Source organism: Pongo abelii, chromosome 16, assembly GCF_028885655.2.
Source record: "Pongo abelii isolate AG06213 chromosome 16, NHGRI_mPonAbe1-v2.0_pri, whole genome shotgun sequence".
Lineage (NCBI taxonomy): Eukaryota > Metazoa > Chordata > Mammalia > Primates > Hominidae > Pongo > Pongo abelii.
The window spans coordinates 92,168,451-92,192,989 of record NC_072001.2 but is presented as its reverse complement, the minus strand read 5'-3'; the positions used below and the strand labels follow the sequence as shown (position 1 = coordinate 92,192,989).

The 24,539-nt window shown below is 44.6% G+C and overlaps 1 protein-coding gene across 2 annotated transcripts in view; it reads right to left on the bottom strand.

Moving 5' to 3' along the window:
• ABHD2 (abhydrolase domain containing 2, acylglycerol lipase) overlaps positions 1-23,779 on the bottom strand; it is a 114,487-nt gene extending 90,708 nt beyond the window's left edge. The window contains exon 1 of one of the 2 annotated variants that reach the window (XM_024232396.3): positions 23,549-23,779. The gene's annotated coding sequence lies outside the window, so the exon portion shown is untranslated. The remainder of the gene's footprint in view (positions 1-23,548) is intronic. The other variant, XM_024232394.3, reaches the window with a different exon arrangement.
• Positions 23,780-24,539: the final 760 nt, after the last annotated feature.

The following is a 24,539-nucleotide window of genomic DNA, read 5'->3' as shown; positions in this document are numbered from 1 at the left end:
TGAGACAGCTTCAAGAAAACACCCTTACTGAATCTATATGCATAGGGAAAGATATGGAAATGTGTAAGACTGCTGACTGCTTTCTGATAGTAAGCGTCCCCTTCATCCTTAGTAGCAGAAACCTGGGAAGTGTGTCCAGCCGAAAAAAACTACATACCCCGGCTTCCCTTAGCTAGGTGAGTCCATGTAACTAAATTCTGGTCAGCTCTGGAGGGGCAGATCTAATTTTTGGGAAAGCTCCTTAGAGGGCAGGGAGTTCACCCTTTGTCTGCCCTTTTCCCTTCTTGCATCCCTGGAATGCAGAAAACATGGCTGCGACTCTAACAGCCCTCTTGGGCCGTGAAGTGACCTTGAGGTCTCTCTAGGAGCCCCATTAAGATGACAGCAGGGCAGAGAGACAGAAATCTGAATTCCTGACAACTTAATGGAGCCACCATATCAGATCTAGACTGCCTATCTCAGGACTTCTTTTACATGAGAGAATGAACAGTTGAAGCCACTATGACTTCTAGACTGTTTTACTTGGCAATTTCTAAAGATATAAAAGGAGAACTATAGATTCAAATCTTTGTGAATGCTAAAATCACTGGGTTATAAGAGTAGTGGCGACTTTTTTTTCTATTTCCCAAAATTCATAATGACTACAAACATTTTTATTATTAGAACAAAGCTTTAAAATAGCAACTAAGAAAATCTAAGGAGAAATTTTAAAACACTGGAAAGGAAAATATGTCAACATACACAACAATTATGTACGTGATAAAGCTTTAATGCATGTGATTATGCTTTAATTAATTTATCTGAGCTTTCTGACTGTCAGGGGGAAAAGGGAAACCCAGTCAGACCTATGGTTCCCAAAATGGAAAGAGAGCTAACATGCATTGTGCTCTTATGCCCAGTGGCATAAGAGATACTCAGTGGAAACAGGGCTTATCTGGCACAGAATTATTTTTTTAAAAAATGTGGGACTTTATGTAAGGGGACCTTGAGTGATGTGACAGACAATGTCCTCCCACAACTTTTTTTAAATAGCAAATGCAGTAGAGAATTAATTTCCTCAACCCTCGAAAAATGCCAAGGTTTTAAAATTCAATTCAATTCAGGGAAGGCAATTCTATGAGAGGTTTATAATTATTGTGGTCCAACAACACAGCCTCCATCCAAGGTTTCAACTTGAAGTCCTGAGGAACAGGTCAGTTCTGCATGTCCCTGGGGATACTCCCTGGAGTTTCAGCAGGCTTAATTAAGTACCTGACTACCTCCTGTGCACCTAGCTGGTATTTCTGGTGGAAAACCTTCTGGTGAAGGTTGGCAGTTAAGTAAATTCTCATTTTAACCAGGGAGAAAAGAAATTTATGTTAAGGCTATCTGTACTTTAGAAGCTTAGATAAAAATCAGTCCAGGAAAAAAAAATTAAGCAAGGAAGGCCTAACGGAGCAGCTAGATCTAGAACCCAGCCTTAGTGAATGAAGTACAGTTGCTCCTCGTTAACTGCAGATTCAACCAACCACAGATGAAAATTTTTGGAAAAAAAAGGCAACAATAAGGTCAGGTGCGGTGGCTCACGCCTGTAATCCTAGCACTTTGGGAGGCCGAGGCGGGTGGATCACTTGAGACCAGGAGTTCGAGATGAGCCTGGCCAATATGGGGAGATCCCATCTCTACCAAAAATACAAAAAAAATAGCCAGGTATGGTGGCACATGCCTGTAATCCCAGGCTGAGGCAGGAGAATTGCTTGAACCTGAGAGGCGTAGGGTGCCACCACCACACTCCACCCTGGGTGACAGAGTGAGAGTCCGTCTTAAAAAAAAAAAAAAAAAAGTAAGAGAAAAGATAACATAAAAAGAAAAAAAATTTAAATAAAAGCAATACAGTATTTAAATTATTTACATCATTTACTTTGTAATAGGTATTATAAGTAATCTAGAGATGATTTAATGTATATAGGAGGATATGCATAGGTTATATGCAAATACTATGCCATTTTATATCAGACTTGATCATCTGTGGGTTTGGTATCTGCAGGGGACCTGGAACTATTTCCCCAAGGATATACAGGAACAACTGTATAAAATGTAGAAGCACGTGTAAGTATAAGTGTGTGCATGTACAGTGCATATACATAGGTATTAAATGAGATAAGTAATTTTAGAAGAAAAATTTTCACATTCACTTTATCTTGCTGCATTTTGTTTCATGGTATTCTTTTTTCCCAAGTCTGACTTGTCACTAAATATTAATATTCTGAACTTGTTCTAGATACAGCAAACTCCGATTCCATTGTATTATTTTGTGTGGCCCTCCCCACTTTCCAGGCAGGTGAAATCCAGTTAAAATGAACATCAGCAGCCTAGATAGGGAAAAGAAGTCACACAGAACAGCTGGAGGGCTGGGTATGTCACAGATGAAAAGGAATCGTCTCCCTACCCCCACCCCAAACCCAGCTCCACCTCCATGATGGGCTGGGCTTCCTGTGTCCCTGCGGCAATCCCTTCTCTGCCGGCTAGCCCACACCTCCCCTGCCATTTTATGAATGGGATTTAGGTGCCGTAAATGGTAGTCAGAATTCCATTTATAGTCTGCATTAACAAAGGAAACCAAGGTGCTGCCAAATGCCCAACATATAGTCACTAAAGGAACTCCCAGTGTGGCCCCGGTCTCTAAGACAAGCTTGACTGGTATCTCCACCAGAGGTGAAGGCCTGAGCTGTGTCTCCCACGCCTCTTTCTGCTCTCTCCTGGCTAAGAGCATTATTTTCAGATGGAGGCACAGATAGAGTGAGAAACTGCCGCTGCACTGGGAAAAGTTCCAGTCTGGGGGCTCTGAGACCTGGGTCCTAGTGTCTGCTCTGCCCTTTCCTGGCTGATGACCTTGAATCAAGGCACTTAACCTTTTTGGGCCCTAAAGGCCCCATCTGTAAAATGAGAAGGTTAGATTAGAAGTAGATGATGCCAAAGGTCTCTTTCAGCTAGAAATGTCTGAGATTCTAGGGATAGAACTGCGGTCCTCGGCTAAAGAGCACAGGAAAAAACTATCGCTGTACTTTGTAACGGAAAACGGCCATTTTCCAGCCTACCTCATAGATGATTACACAGTAAAATTCATAAGAACTAACAACCCTCAGGGCCTTTGTTCTTTCTTCAAATAAATTAAACAGTTATATATTTTCTTTCTGCTGTGCCAATAATTTCATCATATTCATTCCACCTGCGTGGGATCGTGATGCTTTCAGCCTTGGAACAACAATATTCACTGACAGGACACAACTTACAGTGCGGAAAGCACGAACAAATGGAGCAGAGAGATCTCAAACAAAGGAAACCCATTTTCTGGTGTAGCAAGTTGAATAGGGACCCTCCCCCCAAAATTCATGTCCATCTGAAACCAGTGAATGTGACAGTATTTGGAATTGGGTCTTTGCAAATGTAATCAAGTTAAGATGGGGTCGTATTTGTTGGAGGGAGTCCTAACCCCATGACTGGTGTCCTTGGAAGAAGTGAAATCTGGATACAAAGACACAGATACACAGGGGAGGAGTCCACGTGAAGATGGAAGTGGAGACTGGAGCCACGTATCTACAGCAAGCCATGCCAAGGATGGCTGGCAACAATCAGAAGAGGAGACAGGCAGGGAATAGTCTTGCCTTCAGAGCCTAAGGAAGGAACCAACCTTGTAAAACCTGTTTTCAAACTTCTAGCTTCTAGAATGGTGAGAGAATATGCCCAAATTACCTCTCATGACTCAGGAGTTCCACGCTCCTGTCCTTAGTGGCTGAAGGGACCATTTGCCACTTCCTTCTGAAAGGCCCCTTGTTACTCAGACACGCTCCAATCAATTCAGATGATAGCTAACTGACATGAGCACCCACAGATGACTTGTTAACATAATACAAATTGCATTCTGTGAATAAATACTTATTGGCTTGGCTTCTTTGCCTCTGTGATTCAGCTATCAGAACCATCCTTTCCTTTCCTCTTAGCTATCAGCAAAGTGAGGGAGCTCAGAGGACACAGACATCTGGGGGAGGGGGAGATCTCTCTTCCTTGCAACTCTCAAGGACCTAACATAACAAGCTTTGATACTTATGGGTCCTAAGGCAAATACCTCTCAAGGAAAACCAAACCAAACTCCTAAAGGATTTCTCTGTTCCAATTCCATCTGGTTGAAGACGTAAATTTCATTTAGGGTCCAGTCCTGCAGTGACACAGCCAGTGCCAAATCCAGCTACAGTGTTTGTCCTGGGGCAAGTTCCTTAATCCCTCTGAACACCATCTGTAAACTGAACATGTTAATACATAAAGAGCATTTTAAAACAATGCCAGCATACAGTACTATCGTATTTTTAATATTTTGGGGCACTACCGCAAAATATTCGCTATTACCATCTCCACTATTAAACTTTCCTCCATTTTGCCTCAGTAAACAACCTAAGTTGCTTACTTAGGTCGACAGAAACGACCACAAAACATACTCCTTCCTAACTGACACACAAGTCTCATTAGCAATGAACTCACTAGCTGATTGACTGCTCGGGCCTCCTCCAATGAGTCTAAAATTAATCCCAGGACATACTCTTCTTGATTCTTCTAAAATGGAGTAACTCAGTAAACAACCTAAGTTGCTTACTGTGGTCGACAGAAACGACCACAAAACATACTCCTTCCTAACTGACACACAAGTCTCATTAGCAATGAACTCACTAGCTGATTGACTGCTCGGGCCTCCTCCAACGAGTTTAAAATTAATCCCAGGACATACTCTTCTTGATTCTTCTAAAATGGAACCGTATCTTCTAAAATGGAACCATGTTAGACTTAATAAATCACTGGATACTAAGTGGTGATCATCATGTCCCATAAACAGTTCCAAGATGCATTGTTCTTGTTTTCTGTGCTAAAATGCATCCTTGGCAGTGCACAGCCGGAACCCCTCCTCCTGACACCACCCCTCTCCTGCTGAGGGGCTTCTCCTGCCCATGGAAAGGCTACCCATTCTTCCCTGTAGGTAAAAATCCCCTCTTGCCTAGCCTGGCTCTCCCAGCAAACTGTAATGCCCTGAGATAAACCTTTGTCCCCCAAAGTACCCTGTGAGGGTGTCAGGAGAAGGATAGCAGAAGGCCACAGCACACCGCCCCAAAAACATGGTCTGTTTCCATCCCATGTCATTCTGATTTTTCAGCATCTTTGGTGGCAACTTAGATAAAAGTACAACCCCATCTTAACTTGATTACATCTGCAAAGACCCAATTTCCAAATAAGGTCCCATTCACTGGTTTCAGATGGACATAAATTTTGGAGGGTCACTATTGAACTTGCTACACCAGATAAAAGTGGTCAACCTTAAATGTGGGCAACATGATACCCTTGGAGAGAAAGTAAGGAGGAAATGGGCCACCTTCTCCCCACTTTATCTGCCATTTAACTAAAGAAGTCAGAGCCCTCATTGGGGGAAAAAGCCATTCTGCAGGGACAAGAACAAGCCCAGATGATTTTGGGGAGAAGGCCCAGCCATCCCCGTCTGAGTTGTGCCTTTGTGTCCTCTGAGTCGTTCACTGCCATGGGATAGGAGAGCCTCAGAACATAGCCAGGAGGCTTCAGGAACTGCACAGCCCTGGCGACCGGGCCCTGTTCTCACTCTAGGTAAGGTCTAATGAGGTGAGTGAGCACCTTAGCCAGCAGCTCACAGACCCACCTTTCAGTGAATCAGTGTTGGTCTAGGCCCGCACGTCCTCCCACAGAGGGTTCTGTGGAATGGAGTCTTCACGGTGCTCAAATACTTTGGGTTTGTTTGTTTTTGAGACGGAGTTTTGCTCTTGTTGCCCAACCTGGAGTGCAATGGCACAATCTCGGGTCACTGCAACCTCTGCCTCCTGGGTTCAAGCCTCCGGAGTAGCTGGGATTACAGGCACTCGCCACCACGCCCAGCGAATTTTTTGTATTTTTAGTAGAAACGGGGTTTCACCATGTTAGCCAGGCTGGTCTCGAACTCCTGACCTCAGGTGATCCACCTGCCTCGGCCTCCCAAAGTGCTGAAATTACAGGCGTGAGCCACCGCGCCTGGCCAATACACTGGGTTTTAAAAGACCACCTCTTGGCTGGGCACAGTGGCTTACATCTATAATCCTAGCCATTTGGGAGGCCAAGGAGGGCGGATTGCTTGAGCCCAGGAGTTCAAGACTAGCCTGTGTGACGTGGAGAAACTCTGTCTCTATTGTTTAAAAGAAAAGCAAAAAAGACCTCCTGTCACCACCACCACCTCAAGCCAGAAGGGATGGGAAAGCCCTGGAAACAATAGGGCCAATCCTGTTTTCCAGAGATGCTGAGAAACACTGATTTTTGAACGTTAACTAACTCAAGCCAGGGACTGCCCTGAAAGGGCGGGAGTGGGTTACCAGAACAAGGAAGGATAAAGCCCCTGGTTGATTCAGTCCATCTCTCACAAACCAGGTCCTACAAGGTGAAGGGATCATCAAGTCACACACAATTTAGTAGAAGAGAATTGGAGGGATTGACAGATAATTAAATGTATTTACGGCAAGGTTGCCCTCTGTTGTATTCAAGATAAGACCTTGAAATTGTCTTTCTGTGCAAACCTACTCATGTGATAACAGCTTTATTTAGCCATATTTCTTCCACGAAGTCATAAGGTCACACACTCAATCTGCTGGAATTTCAGAAAATAGTCTACAAGTTCTCAGGGGGAGTAAAGTTACCCAATGCAGGAAAACGTGAACCTCACATTTAAATGTCAGGAATGGCTACTAACCCATGAGCTTCCACAAAGAAAGTTACCAAACGGGAAATGTCTGAAGACCGAGTCACCAGTTAAACAGGAATATTTAATCGGGCACTTTTACGTGCCCTTACTAAAATACTGAGTGGAAGCTGGCCTCTCCCACTAGCAAATAACCCTGCTGAAAGAATAGTACTGTCTACGAGAGAACGAATGGGTAAAGCACTTAGTAAAATCACAGGCAAAATTGTTTTCTCTTTCACTGAGAAACCATGAATCCATACCTGAGAACAAACAAACAAATCTTATGCCAGGTGTTTCCTCTAGGGAGGTTCTAGATTTTCTAAGAGAACAGGCATTTGAATTGTGAGATTTATCCTAAACATATTTTTAAAAATCTATACCATAATTAAATTCTGTAATATCAAAAGCAAAATTGCAGTTTACCAGAACCCAAAGAGCTCAAGTGCCTAGTTTACCGGAATTTTTAAGAGAAGGATACAACTGAAGAAGAGGGCATCTCCAGATTGATTGTCCTGGGCGCCATACAGATGCCACCCACTCTTCTATGTCTGGAAATAAGCTTCCAGAAGGAGGAAATGGAGATGGGGGTGGGAGGGCAAGACCCAGTGCCTGGCACAGCCGTTGCCTGAAGAACCACTCACCCCATGGAACTCCCTAAGGCAGGCAAAGAAGAAAGTTTCACCCAGACCTGCAACAGAAAAGGACTTACGGCTACTCTCAGTTAATGAGAAAATAAAAATAACTGGGACTCCCCGTTCCTGAGCGTTCTGGTTTCCCAACGCCGAATGGGAGCAGACAAGGCTCCCAGTGCCCCCAGTACTTGGCTAATACACACTGTGGGGCCCGTGATGAGAGCATTAACACGTGCAGCCCATTATCACTCTAACAGTCTTGCATTTCACCATGGCAGGCATCTGTGAGGAAACCTGACCAATGACCAATGGGCCAAGCCCCTCTCCTTCCCTGCCAATTCAGCAGGGATGAGAACAAGCCCAGATGATTTTGCCAAAGGAGAGACTTGCTCGGCCCACTCACCCCAGCTGGGCAGAGCTGAGGTCACTCACCCATCCATCTCTTTCAGCTGTGTGGCTCTCTGATGCTGAATTCTGCCACCTGGGAGCAACAGCGCCCCTCAGGGCTCGGCCACCAGACCCTGTTACACAGGGAGAGACAGCAGAAAAAGCTCTGTGCTCCTTGCCCTCCAAGACCAAGAGAAGGTTCTGGGGGCAACAGTACATGGTGTGCACAGCATTTTGAGGCATGCTTTACTTATTTCTGTTTTATAAATACCTTGGACGCTGTGAGTAGAAACAGGATCTCCTGCCAGTTTAGAGCAGAAGGCCTGAAGGTCACATGGATTCCTTTGTGACCAAGTCTTAGGAGACAAATGCTACCAGCTAAATCCAGATAAATATGAAGGACTGATCTGTGCCTGAAATGAAGAAGGGATATTGTGAGATAGGCACCTATCTGGTGCTGAACTTGCCAGCCCAACACTAGGCCTCCAGGGAGCCCTGCCCAGCTTCCGCCATCAGTCCTGCTGATTATGAGAGCTAAAGAGCTTTGCCCCTGACTTGTAGGTCACAACCCAAGTGGAAAGACCCAGAGATTCTGGATTCTGGATGTCAGAGGAGGGAGAGGATCCCATTTGTGTCTCTACACTACTTGTCTCCAGTGGCATCTGGAGTTATTCCAACCCCTACCCCCTCTGAACATTCTGTGCTATACAGCTCTGGGCAGGTCACTTGCACTTTTGGAGGATTTTGAGGCCTAGCTTAAGAGTCCATGTGATATAACTGAATGACACAGGGGCAAAGGTTTTGGAAGCAGGGGACCTGCATTTGATTCCAGATTCTGCCAAGTGACTTTGGGTGAATTATCTAAACATTATGAAGATTCGTTTTTTCTTCTATAAAATGGGGGAAGGGAGGTTACATTACACGTTACTGAAGGAAAGAAGTTGATGAAATTCTGTAGGCTAAAAAAAATGACTTATAATGATAAAATATGCACAGATATCCTCAAGATAAGGTCGTAAAATGCTTTCAGCTCTTTAGCAGAAAGCTGCTTTATTAAATATTTCAAGATTAGAAAAATGTTAGTTTTAAAGCAACTGCTAAGGAATTGTAACACATGAGGAGAATGAGAATTGGTCCCCAAGTAGTCCTGAGCTTTGCTTTATCACATCGTTGCATTGAGGATACTGAATGATCTAAAAATTAAAAACTCAAAAAGAAGCCCTCTGGGTTGATGTATTTTAGGGTCTTAGCTCAGTGGATTGCTTTTTCAAGTAAAGAGACAGAAGTAAGTTCATGCCCTCAAATGTTCCTCTCTCCCGTCCGTCCACCACAAACACTCCACCGTTGTTCCAAGCCTCACTCCTCCTGCCTCCCACTCCGGAAGTAAGTTTTCTCAGCCTTCTTCAAAGCCCAAGGGCAATCCCACCTGCCACCCCTAGCCTACCAGCAGCCTTCTTCCTTTGGTTTTTGTGCAAACGTTGCCTGTATCAGGCAGGCATTTGTTCCGAGTCCACCTCTAGTCCACCTAAAAAATACCCTACACTACAGAGCAGGAGCGCCCCACATGAAGCAGATAGCTACGCCACTCATTCCTCAGGAGCTCTTCCTCCGCTGGGCTTTCCCAATACATTTGTCTTGCCTCCTCATCAGTTTCCTGGGAGGCAAGGAACTGGCCATCAAGGAAGATGGTTTCATAAAAAATGGCAGAAATATTTCTCTGAGATTAGGAAAGAAAATTACCCCACTTACCAAAAATTAATTCACTGGCATAAGTAGGGAGCACCCTCGTGGATAAAGCAGTGGCTTGCAAATGAAGAGGATAGAACCTGCGAAAAGGCATCAATAACACTGGGAGGGATGTTTTGCAAACTACGCCCTCCTGACATTCCACCTCACTCCCCATAGGGACGAAGACATCACTCTAACCTCTGTGGGGGCTATGAAAGAAGTATGATACACAGCATCCATAAAACAATTGGAAAATAGTACAACAAATCTGTATATAATGAAGTACTAAACTCTGAAGTACCAACTATAAATACTAGAGGAGTTCAAACAAAGGAGGCAGAAAGAAGAAGGAGGTGGACTCAAAGCTGGGAACCTCCGGAAGAGATGGAACAGAAGAGAAGGTGAGAAGGAGGGGTGGATGCAGACGTCAGGCTGGGCTCACAGTTTAGCCAAGGCCCAAGAATGCTGGGCGGTCAGGAAATGGGCAGACGGACAAGAGGGATGTGTTTTGGAGCAGTGGCAGTGAGTCATTATGGAATGAAGCTTCAGTGCTTTACTTACAAGGCGAATTCCAGACATCAGCCTGGAAAATGATGCCACACAGGTGCTGCCTCGGCTGTGCGCATAGGGCTGTGCACTGTTGTTCATGTGAGGGGCTGAAGTGAGGCCATAGGTGTGAGAAGCATTTACTTGGCTACAAGTAACCTGACCCATGGCGATGTTGGACAAGCACTGAAGTTCACCATTTGAGCCCCACTGCAAGCCCTTGATGGCATCTAACTAGTTTTGTACAACCTGCTGAACCATACAAGGATATTCACCGGGGCCCCATCCCCTCCAGGCCCTAAAAATCATACTATTTCTCACCTTCACACTATGTAACCACCCTTTATAACTAGAACATTTGCTAGCCTCTTCTCTACATAAAAGTGATGATTCATATCTCTTTCATCTCTGTTGGGGGTTCTGATCTATATACTTGTAATTCAATCCTCATGTTTAAATTCTACACAAATTTAAATTTAGGGTGTTGAGTGCATAGTGGACACTGTAAATATTTACTAATTGACTAAGTCTGTGTGTGGCATTAACCTAAAGCATCATCATTGTGGTTCTCTGAACAGTAGTTTCTTACTAGATTATTACATTAGGCGGAGAGGTACAGGCCTTTATGAGCAATTGCCACGCCACTGTACATCAGGAGAGAAAGCTCACTGTGGCCTGGGCTGTCAGCAGCTTTTGGATATTTAAAGAACATCTCAAAGTTCAAGCAAATAATTATCCATCCAAAAATGAGAGTTTTCACTTGCCACTGCTCAGAGGAGTTACCGTCCCAAGGCATATTTCTTTCACACTTTCCCCATTTGTCTCAAGAACATCTCACTGGGCTCAAAGATCTACTCCAGAAACTGCTGTCTCACAAATAAAGAAATATATTCAAAGCTAAAACAGGATGTTGGAGGCAGCAGAAGAAAGGAAAGGCCCGCAAATAGAAGGTAGATGGAAATCTACTCATTGATTGTTGACATTCAGTTAAATACTGAAATACCATTAGAAGACTCATGATTTCTGCTATTCTCTCCAAAACGTACAATGCAACAAAATTGTCTATGGTATTTTCCAACTGACATGAGCTTATTTGGTCCAGAAAATATAAAACTCAATACAATTAACTGTAGTTTAACCTAGATTAAGAGGCTGGTGAAATTATAAAATAAGGTTCCTATTTTTTGAGATGGAGTCTCGCACCGTTGCCCGGGCTGGAGTGCAATGGCGCATCTCGGCTCACTGCAATCTCTGGCTTCTGGGTTCCAGCGATTCTCCAGCCTCAGCCTCCCGAGTAGCTGGTATTACAGGTGCCCGCCACCACACCTGGCTAATTTTTTGTATTTTTAGTAGAGACGGGGTTTCACTATGTTGGCCAGGCTGGTCTCAAACTCCTGACCTCGTGATCCACCCACCTCAGCCTCCCAAAGTGCTGGGATTACAGGCGTGAGCCACTTTGCCCAGCCAATAAGGTTCCTTTTCAACATCTAAGGGAAATGGAAAAATACTTCTACAAAGATTTCTGCTTCATTGAGATGCTTTCTGTAGATGTACATTGGTGGTGGGGTAGAGAGGCTACTTGCAGGATCTGGAGACAGACAGATTTGACCTGAACTGCAGCTACACTACTTACTAGTTGTGTGACTTCGGGCAAGTGGGAGATCACTTGAGCACAGGAGATTGAGGCTACAGTGAGCTATGATCGCACTATTGCACTCCAGCCTGGGTGACAGAGTAAGACCCTGTCTCTTAAAAAAAAAAAAATGTGAACTTGGGAGTGGTGTGCTCACCAGAGAAGACAAAGGAGAGACTTCATTCACCAAGGCTGGAAGATCCCAGTCCAGAGCCAAATGTCTGGGTCCTCAAGCCTGGTTAGTCTGGTCTTGACTTGCCTGTGAGCAATCATGACCAATGCTAATTTAAATGTCTTCTACAGGTAACATATGGATCACACACACGTTCCTTCTCCCATTCCAGACCATAAGCTTCTCTACTGGCTGCCCAGACAAAATCTTAAATCTGTGAACCGTAAGTTAGGGTAAAGACTCTCATCCTAGAATCTAGTATTGTTCTTTGGCTCTGATACCGTTATCTTTAAATCACTGTACATTTATTATTTATTTATTTATTTATTTATTTTTTGAGACAGGGTCTTGCTCTGCTGCCCAGGCTGGAGTGCAGTGGCATGATCTTGGCTCACTGCAACCTCCACCTCCTGGGTTCAAGCAATTCTATTCCCATGCCTCAGCCTCCTGAGTAGCTGGGACCACAGGTGGGCACTACCATGCCCAGCTTAGTTTTATATTTTTCACCATGTTGGCCAGGATGGTCTTGAACTCCTGGCCTCAAGTGATCCACTTGCCTCGGCCTCCCAAAGTGCTGGGATTACAGGTATGAGCTACTGTACCCCGCCTTTTATTTATTTATTTTAATTTATAGACACAAGGTCTTGCTCTATTCCCCAGGCCGGAGTGCAGTGGTGCGATCATAGCTCACTGCAACTCTGAACTCCTGGGCTCAAGTGATCTTCCTGCCTCAGCTTCCCGAGTAGCTGGGACTGCAGGTATGTGCCACCATACTTGGCTAATTAAAATTTGTTGTTGTTGTTGTTGCAGAGATGGAGTCTCACTATGTTTTCCAGGCTGGTCTCCAACTGCTGGCCTCAAGTGATCCTCGCACCTTAACCTCCCACTGTGCTGGAATTATACAGGTATGAGCCACTGAGCCTGGCCAAATCATGACAACTTTAAATGAAGGAACAAAGCTAGATGATAAGAAAATGTCCTATTTGTGTAGCTCTATCGTTTATAAAGTGTTTGTGATTTTAATACATTACCTCATTTACTCCTCAAACATGTCACAGAATGCATTTGTGTTGACAGTGAAGACTGAATGCCTAACTTACTGACAAAGTGCATCCTCAGACATTACCTCATTTGGTGCTCACAACCACTGTGAGTTACTATTAATGCAAGCAAGGAAACTGAGGCCCAGGGGCCCTCCCTGTGCCAGGCCCTGGTGAGGCTCTAGGAATACAGAGAAGCAAGGCACCCATCCATCTTATAAGCTGTTTGCAGAGCTAGATGGATTCTGATCACTTCAGCCTTGATACTTCAGCCTTACAGAAGCTCCATAAGGCCTCTCTGCTCATCCATAAGAGACTTAAAGAAATCTGCATTCCTCTTACAAGCTCTTTTGTGGCAAAGTGCTGATTTCTCTTGCGATTTCAGTGCAACATCCAGAATTTCTATGTAGAGTCAATAAATAGACTGATGGGTGATATTAATGATAGATGGAGGGAAAGGAACTATGTTTTCTAAATTGGGAAAAATATCCTTGGCTATAATCTACTTGGCATTTTCCAACATCCCACTATTTAGAAGGGTACATTTGTCAACATCATTGACAAGAATGAGCAAGCACTTTATTTACACGATCAGAATAGAGGAGGGAACTGCAGCCAGGATATTTGGAACCTGAGAAGCTAATGTCTACAGTGTGAATACAGTTCAGGCCACACAAGGAGTTAGAAGGGGCTGGAAGCTCAGTTAGCACTGTGGAAAGCCTCCTCTATGGCCCACAGTGGGGCACAGGGTGTTCAGGCCGCAGGGAAACTCCTCAGGGCAGAGTGTCTGGCACAGCATCCAGCAGAGAAAGAGCTCAATAAATGCCTGCTGAACTCTGAATTTTTCTCATTCTCTGAATGAAAAAAAAGAACATTTCCCAGCTGTGAGGACTCTAGCACAATCACATAATCCTAGGAATATTGTATGTCCCTCAATTTTTAGGAAATAGTAATGACATAATTGGATACATGAGCAAAAGTAATAGGATGCCAAACAATATATGTAGAAATTTGCTAAAATTTGACTGGGTGCCGTGGTGCACACCTGTAATCCCAGTACTCTGGGAGGCTGAGGTGGGTGGATCACTTGAACTCAGGAATTTGAGACCAGCCTGGGCAACATGGTGAAACCCCATCTCTACAGCAAACACAAAAATTAGCTGGGTGTGATGTAGTCCTAACTACTGGGAAGGCTGAGGTGGAAGGATGACTTGAGTCTAGGAGGTAGAGGCTGCAGTGAGCCCAGATCCTGCCACTGCAATCCAGCCTGAGTGACAGAGTGAGACTGTCTCAAAAAAGAAAAAACAAGAAATTTGCTAACATGTATAATTCCATGTTAAGTGACTAAAACAAGGAGCAGAACAACATGTACAATATGCTACCAGTTATATAAAAAAGAAAGAAAAAGAATATAGATGCATACACATTTGCTGGGACACACACAAAAGATCTCTGAAAAATTATACAAGATACTAGTAACATTGATTGCTTCTTGGGAGGAAGTTTTCCACTCTTTACTATGTTGTACCTTTTGAATGTTATAACACATGAAAGCATTATCTGTCAAATATAAAAAAATACCTCTATTGGACAGACTACCCAGCTTCTCCCACAAATTACAGGGAAAAGAAGAAAAAAGAAAAGAAAAGGAGATCTGTAGCTTAAAAGAGACATAAATGGTAGAGCAATCAATCATAATGTCTAATCCTTACTTGAATCCTAATTCAAAAAAATTAAGCTTAAGGAGAAAAACACTTATGATGCCATTTTTAAACAATTGGAAATTTTAATAATGATGATATTTGATGATATTAAAGGATTAGTGTTAAATTTTCAAAGAATAATAATGGGTGTTTAATAAAGGAGTCTTTATGTTTAAGAATTATCATGGAAATATTTATAGATGCAACTATATGATGTTTGGGATCTATTTCCAAATTAATGTGAGCTGGGAGAAGTAGCTATGAAGACAGAATAAATGTGAGTGGTTATGAGTTGATTATTGTTAAAGCTGGGGATGGGTTTTGTGGGGCATGGAGGTTCACTATATGATTCTCTCTACTTCTGTATATCTTTAAAATTCCCAGAATAAAAAGCTAATAAATGAATGAGTGATTATTTAGCAATATGATAAACAGTCCTGCTAGTCACTAAGGCCCAAGCTCACCCCAACTTTCAGCTGCGATCAAGCCTCTACTGTCCCTGGGCTGATGAGTTGCCTGTGGAAAATAAACTTGAGGCTGCTGCCAGCTACTGCAATTCTGGCAAGAGTTTAGGTCATGCAAATATCAACAAGAACACTTTATCACTCACTCCAAAAATAAACAAACAAAAAGAAACAGAGAAATTAGTTTTGGAAGGCCTCCTTTCATTAATATAGAAGGTAAGTGTTGGCTGCACGTACAAACGGGTGTGATGACTTGCACCTGCTCCCCTGTAAAGTGCCTTTCCCAAATCCATAAGTAATTTTTGTCACTCTCTTTGGGAGTGTTTCTCAAGTTCTCCAAATAACTTTATCACTTTCAGGGTCTGAACAGACAGGACCTCAAGGCAGAAAACCAATTATGTCAACTAACTCTTCAACTCAGTTAATATTTCTAAAATGGTCAACACATGGAAAGGAGCCATATGAATGACACAAACATGACTGGAAACCTCTGTCTGCCTTCCAGAGCTTCGATTCCTGCACTGGGGTCTTTCAAACTCAGGTACCAAATGGCTCCCTCCGAGGGGAAAAACTAGTCCTGCCAGATGCCCCTGGTTACATTACTTTGTGTTCGATTCTTAAATTTAAATTAAACTACTTTTATCCAACTATTATTTATTATACTATTTCTTAAAATGCACAAACAGTACAAATAGTACTCAGTATAGAGCATAAACTTCCTTTGGCACTTTTACGATTACAGAGATCCAGGCACATTTATAAAAACATAAAATTACTCAAACAGTAAATTCAGATGAGCTACATTAATGTAATGAGACTAATGCCATTTTTCAGATCTGAAATACCTGCAGACAATGTCAGTGTGGTCCTGCCTACGCCTGGGCAGGTTCTATGGATCCCGAGAGTCTACACTGCCAGGTACAGTGTGACAAGTCCATTCTCACACTCCTTTTCTCGCTGGGACCACTGCTACAGCCTTCACTTACACAGTGCTGTGTGGTATCATTTGACTTCACTTGATGCTCTCATATCTTTTCTGCGCTAAGTTCATCTCTGTATTTTTCTCTATAGCGGGGTTTACCTGGCTTCGATTCATCAGAAATTCACATACAAACGGGGGAGGCACTGAGACTATGTGGGTGCACCTTGATATTACAATTAGGTATCCCAACATTCCAGGACAGGCTTGTAAAACATTTTCAATTATCATTAACATGAAACCAAAAAGTCTGAGTTTGTAATCTAATGAGAACCCAAGGAACCTCAAGGACATATCCTCAGCCCTGGATTGGGAAATCCATAGCACAAAATGAACATGATGGTGCTACAGGAGGAAAGCAAAAAGTGTGGTGGGGACACAGAAGAGAGGTCATGCTGTATCTCAGAAGCCATCTGGGCCATTACCAGGCATACTAAATCATGGATTTAGTAAGTTTAAGTACATGCTTCCAAAGAACTTATGTGTAAATACCACTGAAGAGCCTTACTTAATTCCAGCGGGTTGCTGGGGTCTCACCTCAGTCCCCTCCCACTCCTCAGTCCTTAAGAACTAAAACGTGGCACTTCAGACATGACAAATCCAGACTTCAGGAGTCAAAGAACAATTTCCAGTATCAGTTCACCTCACTGTAAGGTGCTACAATTGCATATCAACATTGTGTAGTCTGTACCACCTGAAAAACTGGGCGCAAATCCCCGCCAAATGTTGCTGCGGTTAGGTTAACTAAACTAAATCAATGGCCTGATTTCCCAGAAAAAGAGTAACCAGCATTGTTTAAGGAAACTGCAAAAGAGGAACCTCTCCTTGAGTAGAATCCTCGACTTTAGGCCCTCCCAAACAGCATAATTCAATGGCCATTAACTCAACCTTTTTAGTCAGCTAAATACGTCCTGGTTAGAAGGTGCTCTGTAATCTGAGATACTGATCTTCCAACATTTTTGGTGCTAAAATATCTCCTTTTTTTTTTTTTTTTTTTGAGACAGAGTCTTGCTCTGTCACCCAGGCTGGAGTACAGTGGCTCAATCTTGGCTCACTGGAACCTCCACCACCCAGGTTCAAGCGATTCTCCTGCTTCAGCTTCCCGAGTAGCTGGGATTGTGAGTGTGCACCACCATGCCCAGCTAATATTTTGTATTTTTAGTGGATATGGGGTTTCATCATGTTGGCCAGGCTGGTCTCGAACTCCTGGTCTCAAGTGATCCGCCTGCCTCAGCCTCTCAAAGTACTGGGATTACAGGTGTGAGCCACCGCACCCAGGCTAAAATATCTTTTTAGATGACAGGGCTTTTGTATTTCCTTATTTGTCTTTGTTGTTGTTGTTGTTGTTGTTGCTGTTTTGAGACAGAGTCTTGCTCTGTCGCCCAGGCTGGAGTGCAGTGGTGCGATCTTGGCTCACGGCAGCCTCTGCCTCCTGGGTTCAAGTGATTCTCCTGCTTCAGGCTCCCAAGTAGCTGTGAGTACAGGTGCACACCACCATGCTAGTCACTGAGGCCCAAGCTGGGACCTTGCTCAGCTAATTTTTTAATTTTTAGTAGAGACGGGGTTTCACCATGTTGATTAGGCAGGTCTCAAACTCCTGACCTCAGGTGATCTGCCCGCCTCGGCTTCCCAAAGTGCTGTGACTACAGGCGTGAGCCACCAAGCCCTGCTGTATTTCCTTATTTGAAAGAATCAAAATGTAGCAATCCATGTTGGGCTTCCTGATTTTTGTTTTTTATTGCCCTCATTGACATAACTAAGTAAACAGTACACAAATATATGCCTACAGTGACTGTGCACATAGGGAGGCAATCTTTCAAAGCTTCTCTTTTATCCAAGATAAAATGAGAGGCTGAGGCAGGAAAATCGCTTGAACCCGGGAAGCAGAGGTTGCAGTGCGCTGAGATCGGGACACTGCACTCTAGCCTGGAAAAAGTGGAACTGATAACACCACCTCCCTCTCCTCACCTTACGTAACACAGTATCTGTGGTACAACTGACTAATAATGTGGGTGCTCTGCAATGAGCAAAGGCCAGAAGGTAAGGACTCTAGATTAGACTAATAGACTAAAGATTCCATTCAATTTCCAGGTAGCTCTAAACCAGACTCAGAGGTAAATAAAAGCAAGATGAAGGTTAAGGCACATTCAAAGGAAAGAGGAAAAAAAACCTGAGAGGCAAGACCTGGGAGCCACTGAAGACTGTAAGACCATGTTTAAACCAGCGTGGTTATTTTAAACACAAGCCTAGCCATAGAAAGTTCAAATACGAAGAAACTTGAAAACTTTCTTCTTAGAGTCAGCATCAGTGGAAGCCTTTGTTAGTGAGGCCAGGTAAGGCTCAGACCTTGGAAGTTTAAAGCGGTTTGGAGATCTTGGGAAATACTTTCAAGGACAGCAACAAAATTATGTGTGGGCTTGGGGAAGACGCTTTACAGAGGAGCAGGTGTGAGAGCTGGTTTTTCCTGGGGTGAGAGAAAAGAAGGGGTGAGACACTTAAAGCCACCCAAACAGAAAGTGCTGTGACAAAGGGCAGGCTTCCTCTTGGATGCCCAAAGGCAGGACAAGTGGAGTGATGCTGTGGTGCAGGAGACGGGATGAGATGCAACAGAGATGCTGGAAATGAGGCCAGGCACGGTGGCTCACGTCTGTAATCCCAGCACTTTGGGAGGCTGAGGCAAGAGGATCACCTGAGGTCAGGAGTTTGAGACCAGCCTAGTGAAACCCTGTCTCTACTAAAAATACAAAATTAGCTGGGTGTGGTGGCGTGTGCCTGTAATCCCAGCTACTTGAGAGGCTGAGGCAGGAAAATCGTTTGAACCCGCGAAGCAGAGGTTGCAGTGAGCCAAGATCGCGCCACTGCACTCCAGCCTGGGCGACAAAAGTGAGACTCTGTCTCAAAAAAAAAAAAAAAAAGATGCTGGAAATGTGACTTGGGGAGGCCAGGAAGCTTCTCTGGAGAACAGAGAGCAAACAGCAAACTTCCCTGGAAATGCTAGCACATTCTGCACAGACGGCAAGGTGAAGGGCCCAAGGACCAATGCGTTCCTCACTCGCCAGTGCCCCAGCTCTCCCTTCACAGCTGACCTTTAGAAGCTCCCCTGCATCTCCCCTAGCCTCTCACAGAAAAGAAAAATATTCACCTCCAAATATCCACCACATCTTTAAGATCTCCAGCAAAGCTGCTGCCTAAATAAGACTGTTTTTTAGCATCCTTAGAAACAGAAAACAGATATCTAAAATAGACGGCCTTCATAAAAAATGACGTGGAAGCTCTTTTCACACTGCCAAGAAATATTAAGTGAAAAAGGCAAGGTTCCAAATAGCATGTATATACAGTGCGCTACCATTTCAGCAAAAAGGGGTGGTGTACAGAATATGTTTAACGAATTTGCTTACAGATGTAAAAAATCCCCTGGAAGTTCAGAGACCACTTCTGGAGGACGAAGAAATTGCTAATGCTGGTTGCCTCTGAGGATCAGGGGTCAGGGGTACACAGAGATGTATTTACTAGTTAACCTTTTGTGCCTTTAAAAATTTTTCTTTCATCATGTGAATGTATTGCCTATTTTTAAAAACTAAAATTTGAATTAAAAAATTTTCAAATTTCTATTAAAAACAATTTTAAAACAAAATAGTCTTTAAGCAACAATCCAAACTAATTTGTTAATCTTGTCAACTGTGTTCCTGGCACACACCAGATGCTAATTTGTTGAACTTAATGAACCTCCACTTAAAGACAACAAAAGAAAATCAGAAACCAGACAAATCCAAGGGTACCAATGTTCCACTTCTCTAAAAACTCTTCACCTGTCTGCTATTTATTGTGAAAGATCAGACAATGGGTCGGTGTGTAACAAGCCCCTCACCCAACTGGCCCCAGTCCACAAGCTTCAGGGGTGATGGTGGAGCTTATCATCTGTCCACACCAACCATTTTACAAACAGAAAACATTCAATCCAAAAATATGATGCCCTGGACAAGACAACAAAAAATAAATCTGCAGATACGAAAATCCTGAAAGGAGATAATGTAGCACCTGTATGGTATCAACAAAGAAACAGCAGCACAGGGCTTAAAAATGTCCTAATCATGCACTGGCCAAAAAGGCTGAACCATGAAAAGCTGCTATAAAATCCCGACAACAGACACATTTAAGAGGCACCCTGAACTTCTCAACGCTCTGTTCCTGGGGATAGCTTAGCCCAAGATGAAACACACAGGCTTAAGCACCTCATGCCGCACATTATCTATACTCTGAAACTGGTCATGGAGTACTCAAAACTCACAATGCAATAAAAATGGGAATACTGTAAGCTGTAGGTCATGGTAGAAATTCTGTCACACAAAATTCAATTATATTGGAAATGTCTCTCTCCCAGGGTTTTTAAAAGAGCCAGATTTTAGGCAAAAAATAAGACAGACTCTACCCCTGTCTCCCATAAGACCAAAGAAATTATTTCCTGCTCGGGGCAGGAGCTCTGAACAAGGGCAGTGAGAACCACTACAGAGGTTATGGGTCCTGCCAGAGATTACCAGGAAAAGGCGTAAATGCTCAAAGCAACGAGTAACAGCAAATGAGAAGCCCTTCCACCAAAATGTTGAGAAAAGAGAGTGAGAAAGGGAGAAAGGGGCCCATATTAATACACAAGCAAAGAAATGAAAACTATTATTCTAAAATGGCTGATTTCTAGAACAGCTTAAACAAAAACCGAAATTCAGAATCAACTCAAGAAAAAGAAAGCATAAGAAGGTGCCATTTAATGAAGTGATAATCTTTGGTTCAATCTAGAAAACAAGTAAAAACAGAAGAGAAAATCAAAGGTGACTGGATTCCTGCAAAAAATGAAAGTGGCAGGCATCTTTTCATCAAAAGGGAATTGGCTGGCACAGTGAGAGTGCCTATTTGTCAGACCCATGCAGGCGATAAAGGAAATGAAGGTGAGAATAAAAAGGGAAAAAAGTGAACAACCCTGACTAAAATGAGAGGAAAAAGACCATTCCATTGTACTTGTCATCTGGTTTATTTCAAGCTTTGGAAAAAAAGAACAGGAAAAATGCAGATAAACCAGTGAACCAGCTAGATTGCCAGCACGGATCAGTCACACACTCTTGCTTCTGCCAGGCCAGGCAGGCGCTGCTGGTGCTCTCCCTACTCCAACGACTAAGTAACTTCTTTCAATGCAGTTGACACATGATCCCTGAACTTCCGAAAAGCACTTAATACAGTGGCTCATAAAATCTTCATCTAAAAATGTTCATCCATTTAGAATCAAGCTGCATCACACTCATCGCTTGGGAGGAGGGCTGAAGAGAGGGAATACATATTTGGAAGGACACCATGGACACCGGTATCATCCAGGACTTTACCATTTCGAGGGATTCCCACCCCTCACTGCCTGCTTTTAAAGATAATTTTAAAGGGTTCAGAGCCTAAGAAGAATGTAACTGCAAGGGGGAACTAACATAGAAACTGAATTACCTGAATCAGAAAAATAAGTAAGATATAAAATGCAACGTGACTTGGAAACCCCTTGCAGCTGTCTGTGTTAAAATGAAATCTGGAATATGTTAAATGTATTGGGGGGTGGGGGGAAGGGGACTGGGGGAAAAATTAGCTCTTGATAGCGTATCGGGTGGTGGATATGAAGAAAAATGCATAAAAAGGCAACAGAATATCATATCTAGCAAATCTATTGTGCTTACCCTGTGCCAGGTATTGTTCTAAATGCTTCAGATGTAGTAACTCCATGCACTTCTCAAAACAACCTTCTAACATAAGTATCATTATTATTTCTGTTTTAGAGGTGAGGAAACAGAGGCACAGAGAAGTTAAGTAGCTTGCCCAAGGTTGCACAGCTAGTAAGAGGCAGGGCTGGGATTCAAATCCAGGCACTCAGGCACCAAAATCTGTCCTCCTAACCTCTCTGGACTCCCCTAGAACTTAAAACACTGAGAACGGGCAAACTAAGCTTGGAGTGAAATAAGTCATGCACTGGCTAGATCTAAAGTCAAGAGACCAACCCTTAGTCATGGGCCTGTGATGACCAACCAGCCCTGTGACCACCCCAGGCCTCAGTTTCCTCACCTGTGCATTGAGGAGACTGAATGAGAGTCTACCTAATTAGACTTAGAGATGAGCTCTATCTAAGGTGCCTTCAGCTCTAAAATGTCACAGTCCGTGCTGACTACCAGCTGTATATGGACTGATTTCTGACTAGATATTCAAAGATTAATTCATCCTAAAACACACAGCAAGTTGTGTTAAGATTCTTTGCCTCCTGACCTTTAGAAGATTATTATGTTCTCTCTATTCAGGCAAATGACAGAGGGTAGTGAAGGATTTCTCTTTTGGACTCTGCTTAATGTGGCTGTAAGGAAACGGCCTTCGAAAAGCTCTGGGCACAGATCTTGTTGACTCTGCCAAACCTGCAGTCTCTCCAGGTCCCTCTGTGGAGCCTGTTCTTGGAACATGACTTTGGATTTGGTTACTGGAATGCAGGTGAAACTGACAAACTGGAGGTCGAGCAACCAAAAAAGAGGGATTGGGAAGATTAAGAGAGCGGTCTATGGTAGTTCAAATACAAGGAGTTTCATAGTGGCTAAATAAACCTCTATCTTTTTTGTATAATCCAGTCTCTTTGCTAACACCCACTCTTGAGAGCTGAAACCTCAAAATTCATTATGGGTGAATTCAACAGCCACTTGGAACCTAATGGACCCCCAGAAGTACTCTTCACAAGCTAGGCATTAAAGGCCACTTAGAGTGCATTTGTGGGTAGAGAAGGCCCTTACAGATGGGTCATGCAGTCCTCCCTTGGGAGTCCTAAGCATCTCACACAGGTGGCTGTCATCAGGCCACTGCTTGGACATCGCCAAGGTCGAGGCGCTAGCTGCCCGGCCTGGCAGGCAGCCTCCTGCGCTGCTGGACAGTTCTAGCTGTGGGAAAAGATCACGAAGCGCCTAGAACAGTGCCGATCGCGGGGCCGAACTCGGTAAATGTGCTTCCAAGTGGGTCAAAAGCTGCCTTTCTAGAACTTAAACCCACTGGTCCTGGGTGCGCCCCTGGAGCCCGGAAACACAGAGGCCTCTCGGGTATCTCGGGCTGTAATCAGGCCCCTCGGCCCTCTCCTTCCAGGTGCGGATCCTGGACCTTCTTCCCCAAGCCTGAACCGGCAGACCCCTTCCCAGGCCCCTGAAGACCCAGGAGTGAGCACCAATGGGGGAAAAGGCCGCGGTCGGGGTTGTCCCCAACCTCGGTTCCTCGGGCAGGAGGGGACAAAGGGCCTCAGGAAGGCGTATCCCCCGCCGCGATCTGGGCTGTCCCCACCACTGGGCAAGCCAGCCCCTGGGACCCCCACGGCGTCAGATGACAGGCCCCCCAGGATCCCCTCAGGCTGCGGCGTGATGGGCCGAGCTACGCTGGGGACCTCGGGGCTCGGAGATTCGGTTCGACGGGTCCGGGGTGCGATCCCCGCTCCGCCGAGCTCGCTCGGCCGTGGCTTTACCTGCGTGTGATTGACTACAGGTGCTCAGCTCGCCCCCAGTCTGGTTTCTGCGGCTCCCCGGCTGCCAGCGGCGCTCATGGATATACAGCCGGAACCCCTGGCCAGTGCAGCTCCCGCCGCTACCGGCCCCGCCCAAGTAACTGCCGCCACGCCCCTGACGACCGCTTCTGCCACGCCCCTAACCACGGAAACCGCTTGTTCATTGGGCAGTTCAGCCGCTTCTCCACTTGCCCCGCGCGCTCATTGCGTCTAGGAGGGAATCCATTGATCAGCGAAGCTGTTCCTCAGTGTGGAGGCGGGATTCTTAGGGGAGAGCTCCTCAGCAATTGGTTACATTTGTCGGCTTTAGTCCAGGGACCCAGACGCTACTGGATAAGGCCAGGCCGGAGTGGGCGGGGAAAGGGGAGGAGGGCTAGAAGATGGGTCGTGTTTGATGCCGATGGGGGCGGGGTGAAGAGAGGGGTAATTGTGACCGCAAACTGCTTTAGAGGGCTGGGTAAGGTCAGCTGTCGACTGGGCTCAGAGGAATGAGGTCGGCTGGTAGCTCAGCTGCGGGGCTCTGATGGGTCCAGGCCGACTGACTGACTCACGTGTACTCAAATTTCGCAGGGGGTGAAATTTGAGGTCATATCCCGGGAAAGAGGAAGAAGGGTCGTGAGTCACCGAACCCGAAGGAGAGGAAAAGATGTGGAGGCGGCGGTCTATGGCCTCTTCCAGCTCCGGACGGGGGATGGGGACGCTCTGGGCAATACGGGCCTCAGTTACTGTCCCACTGTCCTTTCAGCACTTAACCAACCCAGTTGGAGGCCGCCTGGGAGAATGTAGCCTTGGAACTAGGGCCTGGAATTGGGGCTCCTACCGGTTGTGTGGGCTTGGGCAAGTCACTTAACCTTCCCGCATGCTCCCTGCACTTGGCAACTGAGGGTAACAATAGTAGTTGATGAGAAGATTAAATAAACTCTGATAAATGCCAACAGTGGCTGGCACTCAA